We start from the raw sequence: 24701 nt of genomic DNA, 5'->3' as shown, positions 1-24701 counted from the left end.
TGATCAATCTCATGAACTAGCCTTAAGGCACTCAACACATAAGTCCTGGGCTTTCCTTCTAACCCCCAATACACACACACACACACACACACACACACACACACACACACACACAGAGGTGCCTGTGTATGCACAGCTATCCTTTTGTTTTTCCTCCAATAATACTGCATTAGCTTTCCACAGTACCAGAAAGTATTTATATTTACTCATCAATTAAATCAGATCCCAAATCATTAGCCAGAGAAAATTATCTTCTCTATTCTTTGAAGATGAGGACTATATTTTGGAAAAATGTCATGTGTTCCAGCATAACTATAACAAAAAGGAACTAGAAATACACATCTTTAAAAGTACCACATATAAAATAAATTAGTTATAGAAGCTTTAATGAATTTAATAAAGGTTTAATGGATTATGGTATTTGGTTGATTTTAATACCATGACTTTTGCATAAGATTTAGATGCAATGTGTAGGCACCGCTAACATGTAAGGAGCTCAACTAAAGCTCACTGTGAATATCAGTATGTAATCTTTGAAAATTTGGGGATAAATAAAAATGAACTGCTTTTGTATGTATATATGAGTGTGCACAAAATGTTTTTGAGAAGAATACACAATGGACATGAAAAGCAGTTACCTCTGGGGACAAATCACTAGTGATCTTTAGGGTAAGGGGAGTCAAGAGTTTAACTGTTAATTTTCTATGTGTAGTGGGCTGAATAATGGTCCACCAAAAATAATGGCTCAACTAAAGCTCACTTTTTTCTTTGAAAACATTTATTCTCCAGTTTATAAAGTTGACTGGAATGAAGGAGACTTTTTCACTATTTTCATTTATCTAAAATGCTATTCACCTCTTAAATGAAAAGAATATGAAGTAAGTTATACTCTACAAAGGAGTTTAAATAATTGCTTAGGATTTTAATTATTAGTTGAAAGTATAACTGAAGACAAATAATGATAAAAGGCAGTCATTATTTTTAAATGAAAGCTTAATGTTTTATTTTATTAACTGATACTTGAATAGTAATAGTAGTAATACATATACATATATATGTACCATTTATTCAGCCTAATATAAAAAGAGACATTATATTCTCAATTAATTTATTTAGAATCAGAAGAGTTTTCTCAGGAAATTCATATTTTAAATAAAATCACTATTTTACTGATGTGGGCTCTCTTGTAACATAACCTCTGACCAAGTGATCCATTTTATGCTGAAGGAGGTGGCCTGAATGGCAAATGACCCTGGAATCCACTGTTTTTCTCATATTCCACATCACCCAGAAGTACATGACCTGACAGAACACTGGAATGGCCAAGAAAAGACTCAGCTCTAACTCCTATAGGCTTGGAGTACAGTTTTGCAGGATGCAGTATATACACTGAGACAAAGGATGATATACTGTGAGGAAGTAGGACTGACCTTCTCACCATCATTCCCACTGGTTCACTTGCAAAGCTGTGTTTTTCATTTCTACTGGAGGCTATATAAACTAGAGTGGTGTTCAATAAATATTGACTTTCTCCACACCTCCCCACTCACCCACATGTACGCCATAGGAGAGTATATTCTTCTGCTCTACTGATGTTGGACTTGGCAATGTAATGTGCTTAGCTCTTTGGGGCATATCTCTCCACATTTTGACTTTGGGCTCAGACAAGTGACTAGCTTTGGCCAGTGGTACAGTAGCATAGATGACACAAGCAAAAGCTTATTAAGCACAGTAGGGCATTTTAAGGGCATATTTAAGGGCATATTAAGCCCTACTATGTTTCTGCCATTACCATGAGAAGAATATGCCCAGGGAGCCTACTAATCCCAGAACAAGAAACACATAGAGCAGAACCAACTCAGCCAACCAGCAGACTCTTAGCTTAAAGCACAGCTTTCCCAATAGGTCTGTGAGTATGATAATAGATGTTTGTTGTTGGAGGTTTAAAATAGATAAATAAAATAAACACCTCAGATTATCTATAGACTCTATCCTAGTTGTTGTGACACCAACCTACATTCAAAAATTCATATAATGGATGAAAATTTCTGAAGGGCAAAGTCTATTTCTTGTTTTTTTTCTACTTTATTTTCTATTACACTCTTGGGGATATTAGATATTAGGGAAAAAATGTGTAATTATAGATTTCCTATATTTAGCAAAAACATGAAAACTCAGCTAAACATATTAAAATACTAAATACAAGAGGAGATATTATGCTGACTTCTTTTCCTGATTTTAAAGTATATTCATTGTTCCTGTGAAACATCAGGCAACTTTAAAAGTGTTACTATAGCTGACCCAATAAATACCAAATATTCACATTAAAGTAAGTACTGAAGAATTCATGAGTGGCTAACAACGTACTGTGAAGTTTATTTTTTGTGTCTTTTTTTTTCCTCCAAGGAAGAAAACAGAAATAATCAATTTAATTATGTGTGCTTGTAGTTTTCCCTTTGTTATCTGGGGAAGAATATTGTTATCTGTGACTTATTCAACCTACTATAAAATGTACAAGCAAATTTCAGACACTATTTTGTAATGTAAAGTAGGGAAGTTTAAGCTGTCACAGCCCATGACAGATATTTAAAACTTCTTTTGCTAGTTCTAACTCTGTTCTAAACATATTCAGAAAGTTGACATTTCTGAAAAGACTATTTCTTGATTCTGACTGGCAAGAGTATTTACTAGGATAATTTATTCCTTATTGAATAAAAAAATGTAGGCTAAAATTGAAATGACTAGAAAAAGTAACTTCTGCAATTAATGTAGCATACTTACATTCAAATACCAAAATTTTTAAAAAGTGCTACGTACTGAATATAATTAGGCTAAACCTAACTCCAAGGCTAATAATGTACAATATCAATCAACCAGCCTTTCTCCCTACCTCCAAGGAACTGATCTATCATTAAACCTAATATATATTATTTCATGTAGAAAAAACATCAATATCATCTATTTCTGTTTCACCTATATGGAAAGGAAAAAAAACCATAACAACTTTGCATATACCGTCATTTAGCCAATAAATTGAATTTAAATTATATGTTGATTAGGAAACTAAATTCCCACAAGGAATGTTCTGTTACAATATCTCCAAAAGTGTCTTCTTATATTAAAATTCTTAAGAAGTAAAATTCTCAGAAGTAAAATAGAAAATCCAATGATTTTAACTCAATATTTATTACATAACTTATGTTAAAAGTCATGGACTATTTATTTACCCCAGGTATTTCATTGTGAATTACATAAAAGCATGACATATAGTATGTTACCATATATAAAATATATAACATACAGTAATGAAATAAAATACAGTAATAAAAACTTTGCTTTTTAAAAATTTTAATATTAAAATATTTTATCCAAATTCACTTTTTTATTTATCTGTAAAATATAAGTGCAAATTTTCTGTTTGTACTTATTTATGTATCTGATACAATAGTGGTCTAATTCAATACCTTTAAATTTTAGTGGCGATGATTCAATGCCATTCCTACATCTGCCAAGACAAGTTGGTTGTTTCTGGCTCTGAAGGAATAAAAATTTAGTCTAGACTCTTAAAAAAAGTTTTCTTTTTTATTCCAAAAGAATTGATAATGACCTGTTCTTTTGGGAAATATATTAGAGAATTAAGAATATGGAAATAATATATAGGAAATAAAGACAGATGCAGAAAAAAATTGAGAAAATAAACCATTCCAAAAATAGCAAGTATAACAGTCACCTAATATGTTGAAGAACTTATGAAAGAGATAGTAATCGTTCTTAAATGCAATACCAACCAACAGACCAAGCCAGGGGGCAGAACCTGTGGAAAGGAGAACACATATGACATCTAAGATAGCAGTTTGAGGGAGAGCTCCAAAGTATACTCAAGTCAAATCAATCCTTCTACAGAAAGACAGCTCCATAAAAGCAAAAATGTTTACTCTGTTGTTCAGAATCATATTCCCAGTACCTAGAACCCTGTTTGGCATATGATTAGCACTTGATAAATAGTAAAGTAATGAATGAATGAATGAACAACTTGAATAGAAGCCATTTATAAGTTAGACAAAGAGGCAAAAATAAAAATTTCAAAAGGCAGGAATGGTGTCCCAAACTTGTATGGTTAAAGGGACAAATGGTATAAGAAGTCAAAATGGTATTTTTAAAGTACAGTACACAAATCCCCAAGGAATCTGCAGTATTCCTTGGAGAAACAACTGATTCCAGGCAGGTCTGGTAGAAAAGGCACAAGCTGTGAATGGGATGTTGTGCAAACAACAATGTAAATGAAATGATAAATAGACCATTTTAGTAATGTCAAAAATATCAGGGGTCAAATTAAAGAGATTCCAAGCAGCCAATAATGAGATATTTCTGGATGAAATCATAGAACATCTAAAATTGGGTTTAAAATAATCCATTGGATAGGGGGTATTAGTAGATGAAACAATCAATTTTGAGTTGATAAGTGGAATCAAGGTGATGATTCCTTGATGGTTCATTATACCAGAGTCTACATTTTTGTAAGTGTGGAAATTTTCCCTTAAAAAGACTGACTGGATACTTGAAGTGCTGTGAATCCTGATACAGAGGTAGCCTTTTGCAAAGATTACATTGTTTTAAAAGAATGGCACTTCTGGGACTTCCCTGGAGGTCCAGTGGTTAGGACTTTGCCTTTCCAATGCAGGGGGTGCAGGTTTGATCCCTGGTAGGGGAACTGAGATCCCACGTGCCTCCCAGCCAAAGAGCCAAAACATAAAATGGAAGCAATATTGTAACAAATTCAATACTTAAAAAAAAATGGTCCACATAAAAAAAAAAAAAATCTTAAAAAAAAATATATATATAAGAACGGCACTTCTTTTTTCATCAGTGTATGCATTCTTAAGTAAATGTTTAAAAAACTTAAAGACATGGAATAAAAAAATCAGTAATAACATATTGTTTTTGTCTTTCTGAAATCCTGATCATTTTTTTAATAAAATGATTTCTCTTTCTTGGACATAAGAAGGCATGCACCTCAAGCTAGGTCAAGCAGACAACACCTCTAGAATGTGTGCCACAATTTTTGACTAAGATTAAGCCTGAAAAACTGATCATGTGATTATAAAGCTACTAGTGGCCATCATGTCCCACAATTCGCAAGATTCTGTCTAAGAAATGAAGAGATAGACTGGTATCAGAAGTCTCTTGAACATTTAGATTCAGCCATACCTAAATACCACTGTGAAGTCCCTTATTTTTTTTAAGTTGTTTTAAATTAGAATTCTCTCACTTTCTACCAGATAGGGCCAATATGCCTAAATATAGAATGAGTTGATAAGTAAATTATTTTAGATAGTTCTTATAAATCAACTACCAGTATTAAACTCAGAAATACTGAGCAAGTAAAGACTAAAAAGAAGAGCTCTAAAACACATGAAAGAAGGCAGAAAAATTAAAACAATGATAAGTAAAACTAGAAAGAACACTCTTGACCAGAATAAATATAACTTATTAGCCAGACTAACAAAAACTTTTTCTCAATTCTGTGGGGAGGAGGAGGTGAGGGTTTAATATCAGAATCATAGTTCAAAATCAATGTATTTTAATTTCTTTGTAGTCGCAGGGCATATTCAAGTTAAATATAAAAACAATTTATAAGTCATTGTTTTTAATGGACATCGTCACTCTTTTGCTCTTCTTGTTTTGAATGTCCAGTTTAAAAACAAAACAAAAAGAACTTCCAGTTAATTTTATACATAAGACTTCTGGATTTGTAGGATATCATTTCATAAAGAAACAATTTTGGTTCTAAAATGAGGTAAACCCATGCAAATACCACACATTAAGGAATGATACCTTAGTTATGCTATGAAATATAGTAAACATAGAGCCCACTACCAGTTATATTAGAAGGCAAGGAATGATCTGTCTGAATAAGTAACATTTCAAAGAACAGATAATTTTACTCAGGTTGCTTTGTGGATATTTGTTTGTTTTATTCCAATAGTATTCAATATTTAATCAGAATAAAAGGAAAATAAATGCTTCTGAAAGAAATACTGTTTCAAGCATAAAGCTGTCAATAGAAATGTATCTCTACTCCAAATAAAAATGTATTTGTATTTTACTTAGTTTTATATTCATGGAAATTCTCATTTCCATTTGTAGAGATAAGCAAACCTAAACTTCATTCAGCTTTCTGCATTTCCCACCTATTTCAATCAAAAGTAAGCTAAGGTGTTTTTATTGTTTCTTCAAAGTTGTTCAAGTTATAAGCAAGTTTTTAAATTTATCTTTCTAACAGTCTCATTTTAATTGATTATTGTGTATGGATACTTCATTTAATATTTAAAGTGAAGCCTCCAGGATTATTTAGAGCCACAGAAGTGCACTCCATCAGGAATAAATAGCCCGTCGAATGGCCCTAAGCCGGGAAAGGGCTTGGTATACTTTTTGAATAAGAAAAAGGCCAGGGTGACACTGGCTATTAAACAACAAGTGGTCTCTAGCTGGCCTGGTTGGCAGCCCCAGACCAAATAGAACTCTGTCTGCTACAGTAGGGAACTTAGATCTTATTCTGAATGGAAAACCCCTGAACATAAAGTAGGTAGTTGGCTTAGGGTAGGGGAGTGTTTGTTGATGGTGCTGTTGCATAATGTGATTTACATTGTAAAATTATCACTTGGCTATTGAGGGAGAACATATTGGAGTTTAGAATTCCAGTGATTATTCCTTGTGTATTTTATCTATAAAAACAAATATCAGAACTTCTTAAAAAATTAAGGTGACTCTTTCTCAAGATAAATATAATTACATACACTCCTTTAAAGTAGCATCATTAGATTAGATTAATATTCTGCTATTCAAGTATTCCATGTCCCTGACAAATGCATAGTAAACTATAAAACTTATAGCTTACAGATAAAAACATAACCTTTAAAAAAAAAATACTGCTTTGAATCTCTCCTACTATTTATTTATGTATTTAGTATTTCGATTATTGTGACGGCATATTTCTGAATTTCTTGTCACCACGGGGGAGGGGGATTGCTACTGGAATCACGTGGGTGCCAAACACCATATGATGCATAGGGAACCTTCCCACAACAAAGAATATTCTAGCCCCAAATAGCAACAGCATTGAATCTAAGAAATCCAGGTCTACCAGGACTATGCCAGTAACATAAAATAAACTGGGGACAGCAACATATAACTTCTCCCCCTAAATATACTATTAAAAAATCGAAGATGCATTCACGACGATAAATGGCAACTGAAGTAACTTCAGCAAAATGGCAGGATAAGAGGTCCTCTGCTCTAGTCCTTCTCACAGAAACACCAATTAAGCAACTATCCATGAAGAATACCTTCGTGAGAATTCTGACAGAGAATTCAGGGGACAGTTTACAGGTCACCCATGGAGCAAACCAAACCAAACAAAAACCTGAGGAAAAAAATGCAGTTTTGGGTAAGAAGAACAGTTGCATTTTATCGGCATCACCCCGCCCCCAAGCTGCCACAGCTAGGCGCTGAGAAAAAGGGGGATGGGGTCAGGGGTCAGATTTCCCGCGTGAGGGAAAGAGAGACCGAGGTGGATGTCCAACCTCCTCAGTCACTTGGGCGCCGCCAAAGACGCCCACTTCCGCCTCAACTCACACAGAACATTGGGGGAACCTGGCATGGTTAGACCACTTGGGGACAGCTAGGAATAGGAACACGGTCTTCGACGGCCAGTGCACGCGAATCCCAGCAATGACTCCTGGCCCTCCACCCCTCACAGCAGCCACACCAACCCAGCCCCACTGAGGAGCGCATCCCGAGCCTCGCCCCACCACAGAGCTTTTGGGACCGGCCGCACGCAAAATGAAGAGCTGACTCCAACCTCTCTCAGGCGCACGGCTCCCGCAGCAGCCCTGTCCGGAGCTTCTCACCACCGCCCAGCCCTGGAGCCTGTTAGGAGCGGGTCCGCGCTGTTGAAGGCCTGCTAGCAGCTGCCAGACCGCAAGGCCCGGCCCACAGCCTCCGCGACGCGCAGCTCCGACTACTGGCCACGCCCAGCCCGGAAGCCCCATCAGGCACCGCCCCATCACGGAGCCCCACCAGTGATCTGGACGGCCTGCTTCCCTTGACCGCGGTGCGGCGACCCACCAGTGGCCTGGCCAGAATGCAGAGCCCTGCTAGACAGCTGTGACCAGTACAGGGCACCAGCAGTGGACCCTGCCCAACGTGGACCCTGCACACCCCAACAGTGACCCCTGGTAACAAGTCTCTCAAAAGGGCAGGGACGTGTCAGCAGGCCCCGACGAATCTCCCAGTTCTGTCAGGCAGACCCTCCGGAGTGGAACCGAGCAAAGGGCACCACCTCACCATGGTCGCTGCAAACTGATCTGCCCAGAATTGTGGCCTGGCCTGAAGTCGGTTCACGCCATCAAGAACTTCCCAAGTGAAATTTGAAACTGGTACCTGAACATGGAGGGCAGGGAGCGACAGCGACGGAAAAAGGAGGCCGACCACTCCAGACTGGTAAGTGGCAATTTTAATAAGCAAGGAACTTAAATACAAGGCTTCTCTCGGATGGTGGCAAGACAAGTAGCTCTGCACACCAGTCCGCCAGAATTTTGAAAGTCTGCATAGAGGTCTTAACACGGTTCACTCACGTATCCGGTCCAGATGTCTCAGTGGCTGTGTCCTTACGGCAGCTTCTAGCGTTGGGGGAGGCAAGCAGCATGCACATTCCACGGACAGGGGAGGGGGTGGTGCGCCTCCAGTTGCCCGGGTCTAGCTCATGAGTCAACTTGCGGTCAGGTCCTGTTGATGACCTCCCTCAGCACTCCACCCCTCGTCAGGACCAGCTCTTGCTAATCCTACATGCTCCCTCTTGTGCAATAGGCCCTGGGTCCTCAGCAAGGGTTTCACTAGCGTGAAGGTGGTTTGTTTGGCTGCTGTCTGGCTGCAGCGGAGGCAGATACCACATAGACAGCAAAGTATAGGCAGGGGCAAGAGAAAAGGCAGATTAAGATAATGATTCACAAAATAAGTAACAATTTTTCCCCCCGGGAGACCTATGATCCAAACCCCTGATCTGTTAATTACCCTAGGCTGGGAGTCAGATCACTCAGGGCTTCACTTTTGTGTCCTCATGTGATTTAATAAAGGTGATACATTAGCAGACTCATAAGGTATGAACGCACAACACTGTGTTTGAATAATTGCACAAGTGCCTCCTTGCAAAGCAGTGATAATGTCCACGGCCATCCTATTTTAGAGGACAGCTTTTATTATTAGAGACATTTCAGTGTTCAGTAAGGATAGACTTTGTTGGCTATCACTTAAGGCTTGCTGGGTTAATGTAGTAAGGGCTTCTATGTGTTCTATAAAGTCCTCCAGGCCAATGAAGGGAATAGTGGTCAAATGATTGTTTCAGGGAAAACAGATCGTGCCCATCTACCATTGAGGAGAGGGAGGTTGGCAATGGTTACCATGGGCGGGGGGTGGAGGAATTCTCCTCTGGGCTTAAGGAAAACCCAGGGTGCAGAAGCCTCAACACCTAGGTGGAAGCCAAGGCCAAAGTTTTGTGTCACACAATCACTGGTTACCATTCAGGGCTGCCCAGTAAATACCTGGGCAGCATGACCAGTCAGTGCCAAACCAGTGACTATCCTTTAATATGACAGAATGACTGTACAGTTCTGGTCATATTCATCTCATATCCTTGATCTAATTGGGTGAGTTCTGTTTAGAGTCATTTTTTTGTTCCCACAATAGGGATGCATGAGTGCTCAAATGTCTATAACCCAGGATAAGGCACGAGAACTTAGCCCAAACCTGAGTATAGCCGCAGATGGCTCTGATGGTGGTATTTTTAGGTTTCTTTAGGTTAGCAGTTTGATGGGCTGCCTGTGTAGTTTGACTGACAGATAAAGAATAGCCATGGCCACAGTGTGTGCCACAGGCCAGGTTTCTGAATCAGTATTGGTAATTGAATTAGGAGTACTAGTCGTAGCTGTTCTTCCTTAATGTACTGTTTTAGGGCCTTCTAATTCCCTCCCTGGAGTGGTGATACCCACTGCGGCAATCCTGACAAGCTAGGGAGGGGCAGCTGCCCACATACCCAGCGGGTGGATTGATTCATTTGCTGAGCATACAAGTGGGCCCACTGTAGAAAGGTTTTTTCATAGGATGCCCATCTCCTAACCGGACACCACAGAAGCAGTAGAAGTCTAAGATCAAAAAGACAGATATGTAGTAGGAACTTGTATGATAAGTTCTTCTCCTTCTGTAAGAAATACACTTGTGACCTGATCCTTAAATGTTAATGTGGCTGCAGCTTTAGGAATTAGACCTAGTTGTGCATACCATATGTGTTGGCTAGGGGAGGCAGTACCGTCAGACATGAGGAGATGAACTGGTGGCAGGATATGCCACACCAGGACCCCCACCTTCTCCCCACTTTCAATGTTACATTTCAGTCATAGTGCTTTTCCACAGGACTGGCTTGCAGTGGGACAACAGGATCCTGGTGGAGATTATAAGGAGGGTTCCCCCTCATCCAGGGGTAGGGAGTAACTCACTCATCCCAGTGGAATGTACCATTGCAAATTCCAGTACTTGAAGCCTTTCCCAGGCGTAATGGGATTTGGCGTTCTCAGCAGCGTAACACGTTGATGCACGGTGAGAGTCAGGACAGTGGTTGTTTCCTGTGACTTCCATACCTTTATGGTGTTGGGTGTCTCAGCAGGGGTTGCAGTCTGGCATATGGGGCAACAGGCCCTACGTGCTGATCATTTAAATGTATTAAAACTTGGGATAGTAAATTAGTCCACCCAGCCAAGGTGGTTTAACCAGTTTAGTTATATAATATGCTGCTTTAATATTCCATAGACTACTAACCCTGTGGCTTGCAGGTATATAGGAGAGATGGAACCTTCATTCAATGTCATGTTTTCTGACCAGTCTTGCACATCATGACCTTTGAAATATGACCCCTGATCACTGCTATTTGATGAGGGTATTCATACATGATACTCACCTTCTTTAATCCCCTAATGGTGGCAGCTTGGTTTGCAAGGCAACTGGGAATGCTTGGGTTAGGCCAGATACAATATCCATACAAACCAGGGCATATTTGGAGCCCTCACTCAGAGGTCAATATAATCAATTTGCCAATCTCTCACTGGTTGGGAACTTCATTGGATGACCCCATATTCCTTTGGAAGTTGCCTTGGACATTGTTTAAAATACAGACAACATGCTGTTACTGCATTAACCAACTTGTATTTCAAGGGCAATCTGGCATCCTTGGCAATATGCCATCCCACCTGGACATTATGATAGCCTCTCTTTTTATGGGTCCATTCTGCTGTATCTACTGAAGGGTCTGTTGCTAGGGCTTGTTACCTGAGCTAAGGCATCAGCTTCCTGATTGCTGGCGGCTGTCAGCTCCTTATGAGCCCATATGTGGAAGACAATAAGGACTGCTGCAGGCTCTTGCAAGCAAACCCAAATGTCTGTCCATATATCCTAACCTCACAAGGACTTATTCATAATCATCCACCCCCTGGCTTCCCATTGTCCAAGCCAGGGATCCCCAACACCCGGGCCGCAGACCGGTAGCTGTCTGCAGCCTGTTAGGAACAGGGCCGCACAGCAGGAGGTGAGCGGTGGGCAAGCAAGTGAAGCTTCACCTGCCTCTCCCCATAGCTCTCATTACTGCCTGAACCATCCCCCGCCCCCATCCTTGGAAAAATTGACTTCCACGAAACCGATCCCTGGTGCCAAAAAGGCTGGGGACAGCTGGTCCAAGCCATAGAATTTATCCCTTTAGAGCAGCCCAGCTGTCAGTGCAAAGGGAGTGATTATGGCCAGGGTTTATAAGTGTTCACCAGCCTAACCACTCTGAGATGAGCCCACCAGCTGCTGAGCCTTGTTCCTGTTCCCAATCCAAATGGTGTCAGTGTTAGGCTGAATAGCTACGGCAGTCCATGTGAATAGAATGCCAAACTAGATATATCAGTATACCAGGTATCAGCAGGAATTTTCCCCAGTCCCTTTCTACAGGCCACAGGAGCCACCACAAAATAGGGGCAAGGGTATTTGTAAGATCTACATATTCTACAGGGCCTAGTAGCACCTGCAATTCTAGAGACAGTGGGCAGCATGCTCCTTTGCTGCAAATAGGCTGCCACTTAGTCAAAGTGGGAGTTTGAGCCATGGCAGAGGTAGGTCCATGGAACATATTCTCAACCTGCCCCTTGACAGGAAGGGAAGTTCTTATCATGACATGGTCTTCCTTTGTGAGAGGCTCTTCCTGGAGGAGCACTGTGTGCATAGCTAGGAGCTGTTTCTCTGAGGAGGTATATCAGGTTTCTGCTCCCTTCCAGAGCTGGGACCAAAATCCTAGGTGTACTCTCTTATGTTGTCTCTGCCACAGTTCCCAACTAATAGCTTCCAGAGTCACAGATACATCTGTGTCAAATGGTAGCCCTGTTTGGGAGATGCCCAGGGCTTTAATCTGCTTCGGTAGTATTTTTGACTTCTTAAAGGCAACTTGCTGCTCTGATCTCCAGTCCCACACTTCACAAGGCAGTATAAGGGATGGAGGCACTGTGCCAGGTGGGGAATAATAGTCTTCCAAAACCCCTAAATCGCTACAGCGGCTTGTATCTCTTTCACATTCTTAGGGTTTGGATAGGCTTTCACTTTATGAGTCACAGCTTCTGGGACAGTGCACATCTTACTTGACCAATCAGCTCCCCAAAACTTTATGGCAGTGCCTGGATACTGAGGGGGCCAGAAAACTTCTGAGGGTTACCATGAACTAGAGTAAATTCAGCTCCAGTATCAACCAAAGCCATCACTTCTTGTTTATTTCTGGAGAACCAGGGAATACAGAGCTCAACTTGGGGCCTCTGATCACCTCCAGTGGCCCTCACCTGGAGGCAATCTTGGCTTTTATCTTTTACCTGGGGCATGGGAGGCATCCACCCTAAATAGGACTGTATTTGAGGTCTCTGCTGGAATGGTAGGGGCATCAGGATGGTAGGGTCAAGTGGGGCAGCTCTGAAGTATTCTTAAGATTTTAGAGATAACAAAAATGTATTTGTGATGTCTTAATTTTTAAATGTCACCATGAAAACCACTTTTTTTTAAAATTTATTTTATTTATTTATTTATTTTTGGCTGTGTTGGGTCCTCGCTGCTGCGCGCGGGCTCTCTCAAGTTGAGGCGAGCGGGGGCCACTCCTCATTGCGGTGCACGGGCCTCTCACTGCGGTGGCCTCTCCTGTTGCGGAGCCAGGCTCCAGGCGCGCGGGCTTCAGCAGTTGTGGCACACGGGCCCAGCAGCTGTGGCTTGCCGGCTCTAGAGCGCAGGCTCAGCAGCAGCGGCGCACGGGCCCATCTGCTCTGCAGCATGTGGGATCTTCCCGGACCAGGGCTCGAACCCGTGTCCCCTGCAATGGCAGGCGGACTCCCAACCACTGCGCCACCAGGGAAACCCAAAACCACACTTTTTTAAAAACACGATATAGGCTGGCAAAGTATGGTACAAGTAAATTATGTATAGGCTTAATTCAGCAGAACTTAGTAATGTGGAGGTCTTTGGTGACTACCAAAAACAGTTTCAGTGTTGTATCGGGACTAAGACCTACTTGAAGTTGTTTGGGAATCATAGGGAGGTGAGAATGCAGATTAACTTACTATAGATATCCTTTTTGAAAAATTTTGATGTGAAGAGGAAATGAATAATGAATTCGTAGCTGAAAAAGTGTATGGATTCAAATTTGGAATAAATAAATAAATATATTTGAGATGAAATTTGAGATCCTATTTGTATGCTCATAAGAATGATTTAATAGAGATATAGATACAGAAATCGATAATGTATCAGACAAAAGTACTAATTGCAATAATGAGATCTTAAAAAGAGAAGTATAGAATCCAGAGCAAAAATGAGGCCTTGATCTAGAGAGAAATTTAAAATTCACACTAATAGTTAAGAAAATAGATAGCAGGTACAGGAAAGATCATATATTTGGAGGTGAGATGAAAATATGCCTGTTTCTTTTTAGGTCAGAGTAGCATGTATTGGCTACATATTACTTAAATATATATACCAGTTGTCCAGATATTCTGATATTTACACTAGATGCTTGAAGAAATAAATATTCTGTGTACACTGAATTACTCTGTATTATATAGACATTACTGCCACTATCAGTGTGATGTGTATAAATTGTTTTTAATATTTAAAGTACATGTCATAGTTTCATGGACAAGTTTATCAATACTTATGGTATCCAGTATCAGCCACAACAAATCCAGTCATCGTTAATTTTACATGTGTAACTATATTTTGCTATGGATGACTGCAAAATGGTTCACGTACAGAAAAATCTCCCTAAGGATATAAGTACATAATATAAGAGATGATAGATAGATAGATAGATAGGGGTGATATATTATAGATATATTTACATATTTATATATAAATGTAATAATGTTATAAATCAATCATTTGAAAAAACAAAGCAACTAGAGAAAGAGAAAAAATTAAGTAAACTTGAAATGAATAGATACGTAGTATTGGGTTATAAATAATGTTGTAGACAACAGCATACAATTTAATTTTTGAATCATTATTTCAACAAAAAAAAAACCTTGAATTTCTTGCTATTTTTCTTAGCAGTTGATTTTGCACAGCTACATGCCATTAATGCTTTAATCTGCTAATCAACCAAAATGATAACTTGAACTAGAAAAACTTGCTTCCAATTATCAGCAATAATAGAATTGTTATCAATTCTGATATGTGACAATTTCATAGCTACAACTATTTCTAAGACCTATAAAACCATTTAACTTCCAATATAAGAATTTTCCAAAATGTGTTCACAATCATACTCATATCCATCAAAATGTTAATAGTTCTTTTTCAAAATGCTTCCATTGCCTAATAAAATTCAGTAGTAAATATTTTTACCTTTCCAGACATTGTCAGTTCAAATTAGTGTATTAAAAATATGATAAACCCTGCAGTAAATAAAAGTTACTGTTTACTATATTGTATTAAAATGTGTTTGGTGACAGCAGCCTTGTTTATCCTCAAAGGTAACCTACCTTCTCAATATTCCTTGAGAAATGAGACATTACTCTTTAGGCATCAGGATAGAAAATGCTATTTTAGGATATTCACTATGCCTTCATTTTGAAGGGGAAGAAAAACAGATTTTATAACTATACCTATTAAAAAAGAGCAAAGTTGTTTTTGTGTGTGTTTATGTCTGTATTTATTTTAATGATGTTCTCCTCTTCCCTGGGGAGCCAACATCATAATAAGGGATAAGGGTTTTTACTAAAAAACATGTGATATAACCCTTAATGTGAAATATCTTATTTTTTAAATCAATTCCACCACTGTACCATAAGTTACTTTCTCCCTAGTCTCCCAAGATCAGAAGCTTTTCTTCCCTCCCTATTCTGCAATTGGATTTGATAAAGAACAAGCAGAATTTTGACAAACTCCAATAGCCAGGACATAGACGAGTAAGGAAAGTCAAGTAGAAGGGAAAATTTTAAAAGGATTTTGTTTTCTGGACATTATTCATTTAACTTGATTGAAAAGTAAATAAGAAAGTCAGTAACAACAACCACATAAAAAGAGATCTTATGATCACCTAGTTGGTTGTACAGTGATTGTACACAATCATAACTTAGTCAAGCATTTTTTAGCATAAAGGCCCCATCCAGTGGTAAGCTGGACTGGCTCATACCAGCTCCCATCATGTGCCTCTCTTCCCAACTTCATCACATGAGTCACATCACATGAGTAGCTTGAAATTAACAACAGATGTCAGCAAAGGCTACAAATCAGAACTTTTTAAATCCACATCATTGGTTTTACTGGTAATAGAGGAATATTTTAATTGCTCTTAAACAGTGATTCTGAAAGTAAGGTCCGTAGGATAACTGTATAAGTTTCAGTGAGAAGTTGTTAAGTATGCATATTCCTGGATTCCATCCCATATCTACTGACTCAGAATATCTGGAAAGGGTCCAACTATCTGTGTTTTTCTTTTCTTAAATTAAGGTGTAGTTGATTTACAATATTACACAAGTTTAGTTGTATAAGAGAATAATTCACAGTTTTTAAAGGTTAAACTCCATTTATAATTATAAAATATTGGCTATATTCCATGTGCTGTACCGTATATCCTTGTAGCTTATTTATTTTATACATAGTAATTTGTACCTCTTAAGCCCCCAACCCTATTCTGTCCCTGCCCGCTTTCTTCTCCCCACTGGTAACCAATAGTTTGTTGTCTATATATGTGAGTCTGTTTCTTTTTCATTGTATTCACTAGTTTGTTTTATTTTTTAGATTCCACATACAAATGATATCATAAAGTATTTGTCTTTCACTTTCTGAGTTATTTCACTGAGCAAAATAGTGTCCAAGTCTGTCCTTGTTGCAGATGGCAAAATTTCATTCTTTTTTTTATAGCTGAGTAGTATTGCATTGTATATATTTACCACATCTTCTTTAACCTTCATCTATTGATAGACACTTAGGTTGCTTTCATGTCTTGGCTATGGCAAATAGTGCTGCAATAAACATTGGGGTGCATGTATCTTTTAGAATTAATGTTTTTTGTTTTCTTTGGATATATACCCAAGAGTAGAATTGCTGAATCATAAGGTAGTTCTATTTTTATTTTTTTGAGGAACCTCCATACTGCTTTCCACAGTGGTTGCACTAATTTACATTTCTACCAACAATGTACAGTGGTTCCCTTTTATCCACATTCTTGCCAACATTTATTATTTGTGGTCTTTTTGATGATAGCTATTCTGACAGGTGTAAGGTGATACCTCATTGTGGTTTTGATTTACATTAGTCTGATGATTAACCACATTGAGCATCTTTTCACATGCCTATTGGCCATCTAAATGTCTTCTTTGGAAAATTGTATATTTAGGTCTTCTGCCCATTTTTAATCAGGTTGTTTGTTTTTTTGATGTTGATTTGTATGGGCTGTTTATATAATTTGGATATTAACCCCATAGTGGTCATATCATTTGCAAATATTTTCTCCCATTCAATAGGTTGTCTTTTCGTTTTGTCCATGGTTTCCTTTGCTGGCCAAAAGCTTTTAAGCTCAGTTAGGTCCCATTGGTTTATCTTTGCTTTTGTTTCCCTTGCCTTACAAGATGGATCCAAAAAACTTTGCTATGATTATGTCAAAGAGTATTCTGCTTGTGTTTTCTTCTAGGAGTATTACAGTTCCTGGTTTTACATTTAGGTCTTTAAAATCCATTTTGAGTTTATTTTTGCATATGTGTGAGAAAATGTTCTAATTTTATTCTTTTACATGTAGCTGTACAGTTTTCCCAGCACCACTTATTGAAGAGACTGTCTTTTCTCCATTGTATATTCTTGCCTCTTTTTTTCATAGATTAATTGACCATAAGTGTGTGGGTTTACTTCTGGGCTCCTATTCTACTCCACTGATCAATGTGTCTGTTTTTGTACTGATTTGATTACTGTAGCTTTGTGATATAGTGTGAAGGCAGGGAGTGTGATTCCTCCAACTCTATTCTTTCTCAAGATTGTTTTGGCTATTCAGGGTCTTTTGTGTTTCCATACAAATTTTAAAATTATTTTTTCTAGTTCTGTGAAAAATGCCATTTTGATAGGGATTGCACTGAATCAGTAGATTGCCTTGGATAGTGTGGTCATTTTAACAATTAATTTCTTCCAATTCAGGAACACTGTTTGTGTCATTTTCAATTTCTTTCATCAGTGTCTTATGGTTTTCTGAGTACAAATCTTTTACTTCCTTATGCAGGTTTATTCTTAGTTATTTTATTATTTTTGATGCAATTGTAAATGGGATTGTTTCCTTAATTTATCTTTCTGATAGGTCATTTTTAGTGTATAGATAGGCAACATATTTCTGTGTATTAATTTTGTATCCTGAAACTTTACCAAATTCATTGATGAGTTCTAGTAGTTTTTTGGTGGTGTCTTTAGGATTTTCTATGTATAGTATCATGCCCTCTGCAAACAGTGACAGTTTTACTTTTTCCTTTCCAGTTTGAACTCCTTTTATTTATTTTTCTTATCTGATTGCTGTGGCTAGGACTCCAAATAAAGTGGCAAGAGTGGGCACCCTTTTCTTGTTCCTGATTTTAGAGGAAATGTTTTCACCCTTTCACCATTGAGTATTATGTTATTTATGGGCTTAATATATATGGCCTTTATTATGTTGAGGTAGGTTCCCTCTGTACCCACTGTCTGGAGAGTTTTTGTCATAAATGGATGTTGAATTTTGGCAAAAGGTTTTCTGCATATATTGACATGATAATATGGTTTTTATTCTTCAATTTGTTAATGTGGTGTATCACATTGATTGATTTGTGGGTACTGAAAAATTCTTGCATCCCTGGGCTAAATCCCACTTGATCGAGGTATATGATCCTTTTAATGTATTGTTGGATTCAATTTGCTAATGTTTTGTTGAGAATTTTTTTCATCTGTTTATCAGTGATTTTGGCCTGTAATTTTCTGTGTGTGTGTGATATCTTTGTCTGGTTTTGGTATCAGTGTGATCCTGGCCTTAAAAATGAGTTTGGAAGTATTCCTTTCTCTGCAATGTTTTGGAATAGTCTGAGAAGCATAGGTGTTAACTCTTTCCTAAATGTTTGGTAAAATTCACCTTGGAAGATATCTGGTCCTGGACTTTTGTTTGTTGGGAGTCTTTTTTTATTACTCATTTAGTTTCAATACCAGTAATTGGTCTGTTCATATTTTCTATTTCTAGAAATGGAATAAATTCAATTTCTAACTTGTATAATTCATTTCCTTGTATTTTCAGTCATATTTAAAAGTTTGAACCCAATCAGTCTTCCCAAAAGATGAAAACTAAGGAACCTCATATTCTCATTTTGTACCAAATCATTTATAATTTATAATGTTATTTTTTTATATTATAAGTCTGATTTGCTGAATTGTATCATATGAAAATATATACTGAAAATTTTTTGCTGTTTATCCTGAAATATGTTTCTAAAATGAAATATGCTATTCTACCTCCTATGAAACCTTGACGTCCCCAGTTAGATATGATCTCTTTCTAACCCACTGATTGTTATTACCGCATGTAAATGCACACTGCTTCAGACTTGATCCTGGTTATGCCACTAACCATACTGGTCTCTATGCCTCGATTTTGCTTCTAAATTTCAGTCATATGTAAATGCAAATGACTTATATAGCCAAAGCAAATTTGAAAATGGTGAACATTATTGGAAGGCAAACCATACCATATTGTAAGATTTATTGTAAACTGACAGTATTAAAGAGAGTGTAATATTGACATCAGTTGATGAATGGAAGATTGAGTCCAGAAATAGGCCTACACATATAGGGACAGCTGATATTTCATAAAGATACAAAGGCAATTCAGTGGAGAAAAAAAGTTTGTTTCAAAAAATAATGCCAGAACAATTGGATATACACATGCAAATAAGGCAACTTTAATCCATACTTCACAATATATTTAAAAAGCTAACTCAAAATGGATCAAAGAATTGTAAAATCTAAAACTGTCAAGTTTCTGAAAGAAAATACATAAGATAAATTTATATTACCTTGGGTTAGGCAAACATTCTTCATTGATACCAAAAACCGTGATTCATAAAAGAGCAAATTGATAAGTTGGACTTCATCAAAATTAAAACCTCAGGTCTTCAAAAGAAATTGTTAAAGATTAAATAGGCAATTCACATGAAAAAGAAATGAAGGAAACAATAGCAAAGATCAATAAAGCTAAAAGCTGGTTCTTTGAGAAGATAAAAAAAAAATTGATAAACAATCACCCAGATTCATCAAGAAAAAATGGGAAAAGACTCAAATCAACAAAATTAGAAATGAAAAAGGAGAATTAACAACTGACACTGCAGAAATACAAAGGATCATGAGAGATTACTACAAGCAACTATATGCCAATAAAATGGAAAACCTGGAAGAAATGGACAAATTCTTAGAAAAGCACAACTTTCTGAGACTGAACCAGGAAGAAATAGAAAATATAAACAGACCAATTACAAGCACTGAAACTGAAATTAAAAATCTTCCAACAAACAAAAGTCCAGGACCAGATGGCTTCACCGGCAAATTCTATCAAACATTTAGAGAAGAGCTAACACCTATCCTTCTCAAAATCTTCCAAAATATAGCAGAGGGAGGAACACTCCCAAACTCATTCTGCGAGGCCACCATCACCCTGATACCAAAACCAGACAAAGATGTCACAAAGAAAGAAAACTACAGGCCAATATCACTGATGAACATAGATGAAAAAATCCTCAACAAAATACTAGCAAACAGAACCCAACAGCACATTAAAAGGATAAAACACGATGATCCAGTGGGGTTTATCCCAGGAATGCAAGGATTCTTCAATATACACAAATCAATCAATGTGATACACCATATTAACAAACTGAGGGATAAAAACCATATGATAATCTGAATAGATGCAGAAAAAGCTTTCGACAAAATACAACACCCATTTATGATAAAAACCCTCCAAAAAGTAGGCATAGAGGGAAATCACCTCAACATAATAAAGGCCATATATGGCAAACCCACAGCCAACATCGTTCTCAATGGTGAAAACCTGAAACCATTTCCACTAAGATCAGGAACAAGACAAGGTTGCCCACTCTCACCACTATTAATCTACATAGTTTTGGAAGTTTTAGCCACAGGAGTCAGAGAAGAAAAACAAATAAGAGGAATCCAATGCAGAAAAGAAGCAGTAAAACTGTCACTGTTTGTAGATGCCATGATGCTATATGTAGAGAATCTTAAAGATGCTACCAGAAAACTACTAGAGCTAATCAATGAATTTGGTAAAGTAGCAGGATATAAAATTAATGCACAGAAATCTCTTTCATTCCTATACATTAATGATGAAAAATCTGAAAGAGAAATTAAGGAAACACTCCCAGTTACCATTGCAACAAAAAGAATAAAATACCTAGGGATAAACCTACCTAAGGAGACAAAAGACCTGTATGCAGAAAACTATAAGACACTGATGAAAGAAATTAGAGACAATACAAACAGATGGAGAGATATACCATGTTCTTTGATTGGAAGAATCAACACTGTGAAACTGACTATACTACCCCAAACAATCTACAGATTCAATTCAATCCCTGTCAAACTACCAATGGCATTTTTCACAGGACTAGAACAAAAAATTTCACAATTTGTATGGAAACACAAAAGACTACGAATAGCCAAAGCAATCTTGAGAAAGGAAAACGGAGCTGGAGAAATCAGGCTCCCTGACTTCAGACTATACTACAAGCTACAGTAATCCAGACAGTGTGGTACTGGCACAAAAACAGAAATATAGATCAATGGAACAGGATAGAAAGCCCAGAGATAAACCCATGCACATATGGTCACTTTTTCTTTGATAAAGAAGGCCAAGAATATGCAATGGAGAAAAGACAGGCTCTTCAATAAGTGGTGCTGGGAAAACAGGACAGCTACATGTAAAAGAATGAAATTAGAACACTCCCTAACACTATACACAAAAATAAACTCAAAATGGACTAAAGACTTAAATGTAAGGCCAGACACTATAAAGCTCTTAGAGGAAAACATAGGCAGAACACTCTATGACATAAATCACAGCAAGATCCTTTTGACCCACCTCCTAGAGAAATGGAAATAAAAATAAACAAATGGGACCTAATGAAACTTAAAAGCTTTTGCACAGCAAAGGTAACCATAAACAAGACAAAAAGGCAACCCTCAGAATGGGAGAAAATATTTGCAAATGAAGCAACTGACAAAGGATTAATCTCCAAAATATACAAGCAGCCCATGCAGCTCAATATCAAAAAAAAAACTACCCAATCCAAAAATGGGCAGAAGACCTAAATAGACATTTCTCCAAAGAAGATATACAGATTGCCAACCAACACATGAAAGGATGCTCAACATCACTAATCATTAGAGAAATGCAAATCAAAAGTACAATGAGATATCACCTCACACCGGTCAGAATGGCCATCATCAAAAAATCTACAAACAATAAATGCTGCAGAGGGTGTGGAGAAAAGGGAATCCTCTTGCACTGTTGGTGGGAATGTAAATTGGTACAGCCACTATGGAGAACAATACGGAGTTTCCTTAAAAAACTAAAAATAGAACTACCATATGTCCCAGCAATCCCACTACCGGGTATATACCCTGAGAATACCATAATTCAAAAAGCGTCATGTACCACAATGTTCATTGCAGCACTATTTACAATAGCCAGGACATGGAAGCAACCTAAGAGTCCATCATCAAAGAAGATATATACAATGGAATATTACTCAGCCATAAACAGAAACGAAATTGAGTTATTTTAAGTGAGGTGGATGGACCTAGAGTCTGTCATACAGAGTGAAGTAAGTCAGAAAGAGAAAAGCAAATACCATATGCTGACACACATATATATGTAATCTAAAAAAACACAAATGGTTCTGACGAACCTAGGGACAGGACAGGAATAAAGACACAGACGTAGAGAATGGACTTGAGGACACAGGAGGGGGAAGGGTAAGCTAGGATGAGGTGAGAGAGTGGCATTGACATATATACTACCAAATGTAAAATAGATAGCTAGTGGGAAGCAGCCGCATATAGCAGGGAGATCAGCTCCATGCTTTGTGACCACCTAGAGGGGTGGGATAGGGAGGTTGGGAGGGAGACTCAAGAGGGAGGAGATATGGGGATATATGTATATGTATAGCTGATTCACTTTGTTACACAGCAGAAACTAACACAACATTATAAAGCAATTATACTCCAATAAAGATGTTAAAAAAAAAAAGGCAAGTCACAAACTGGGAATAAATATTTGTAAAGAATATATCAAATAAAGGATTTGCATTCAGAATATATGAAGACTTCTCAAAACTTAGTAATGAGAAAACAAAACTCCACGTTGAAAATTGGCAAAGGATTTGAGCAAGACACTTTACCCAAGAAGACATATGGCTGTCAGATAAGCACAAAACACATGCCCAATATCATTAGTCGTTAGGGGAATGCAAATTTAAATCACAATGAGATATAACTGCACATCTATTATAATGGTTAAAATTTCCAAAGATTGAATATAACTAATGTTGGCAAGTCTAGTTCTGTGGAAGAACTAGAACTGTCGCACTCTTGATGGAATTGTAAAATGACAAATCAACCTTGTGAAACATCTTGGGAATTCCTCAAAAATTCTTACAATGTGGTAACTTATTTCCTCAAAGCCAGTAAGTCAGGAGAATCCAGCTGATATGCGTCACCTTCTTTAAGTGCTCACCTGAGTAGGTTGGGCCCTCCCAGGATAATCTCCCTCCTGATTCACTCAAGACAGCTGGCTAATAACAACTCATGGGAGTGGTAACCTATCATATTCCTAGGTCTTGCCCACACCTGCATGGAGTGTTTTATAGAAGGGAGGGCTATAGAGGTATAGGTCATTGGATATCAGTTTAAAATTCTGCCTACCATGATCCTCATTTAACCTATTCCCTCCAAGTGATTATCTAGTTTTAAAAATATCATCCATAAAATATCAGAAGATATTAAGTTTTTAAAGTGAACCATAGAGTGCAAATGGAATGAGAGTGCTCAGTCATTTTAATAGGCATAATTGAACTGTGCTGGTGAGCTTCTCTGAGAAAGACAAGAAGTAATGGAGGGATGGAGTGAGGAAGGAAAGTAGGGAGGGAAGGAGGAAGGAAGGAGGAGAGAAAGAACAAAAATCGTTAGGCTGATTCATATTTTGTAATGCTGTCTTAAAATCTATCATGATTAGGAGATTGTTTTAAAAAAAATAAAAAATCCATAAGTGTTTACATTTAAGTTTTAAGAAGTAATTTGTAGTATACTATAATTTGTTATTCTCTCCTGTTTCACAGTTAATCTTGCAAAGTAGAAACCAAGTGAAATGAACTTGGAAAATTTGTCTTCTCTCTTTGCCCCTGTTATTCTTTCCTTGACATAGGAGGAGTAAGTTGCCAGGTAAATGAGTTTTGTATAAGCAGTGTGTATGTTCCACCCATTTCTTCTGGGCACTTCTTTCTGAATTTACCAGTAGGTAGGACATCACCCTGCTCTGATTCCCAGCCCATGGAGGTTCTTGTCTGGGAGACCTGTGGTTGTCCACTTCTCTCTGATTCTGCATTTGGGTGGCAGAGACAGAAATACTGATCATTGACTCCCTAAAACGTCAACAACCATTAAAAGCATTTAGTGCCTGTGAATATAGAATTATGGAAGTCAATTATAATGTTCCTAGAGGATTAAGTTCACATGCTTTACAATTTTGAAAAGGGTTAATAGCTTTAATATGTTGTGCTCTTCTATTTCTGAATTCTATTCTTTGGTTAAAGATAGGCATTTTAATCTTTTAATAGATTTCTTTCAACTTTGTTAGTTATGCATGCTTTGCACCTGTTTCCATAGCTGTTAACCACTGTCCCCTCCAGAAATTTTTGGACTACATTTTTAAAAATTTTATTATTCTATGCTTCCCATTAGTACTCTAATTTGGTGTCATGGAGTGGATTTCCACTTCTGAACTGATGACATGCTGATTTGCCCAGAACATAATTTCTGAAATGCTAAGGATTTTTGCTCAATGCCATATTTAC

Source organism: Balaenoptera ricei, chromosome 5 (genome assembly GCF_028023285.1).
Source record: "Balaenoptera ricei isolate mBalRic1 chromosome 5, mBalRic1.hap2, whole genome shotgun sequence".
Lineage (NCBI taxonomy): Eukaryota > Metazoa > Chordata > Mammalia > Artiodactyla > Balaenopteridae > Balaenoptera > Balaenoptera ricei.
This window is presented reverse-complemented; position numbering follows the sequence as displayed.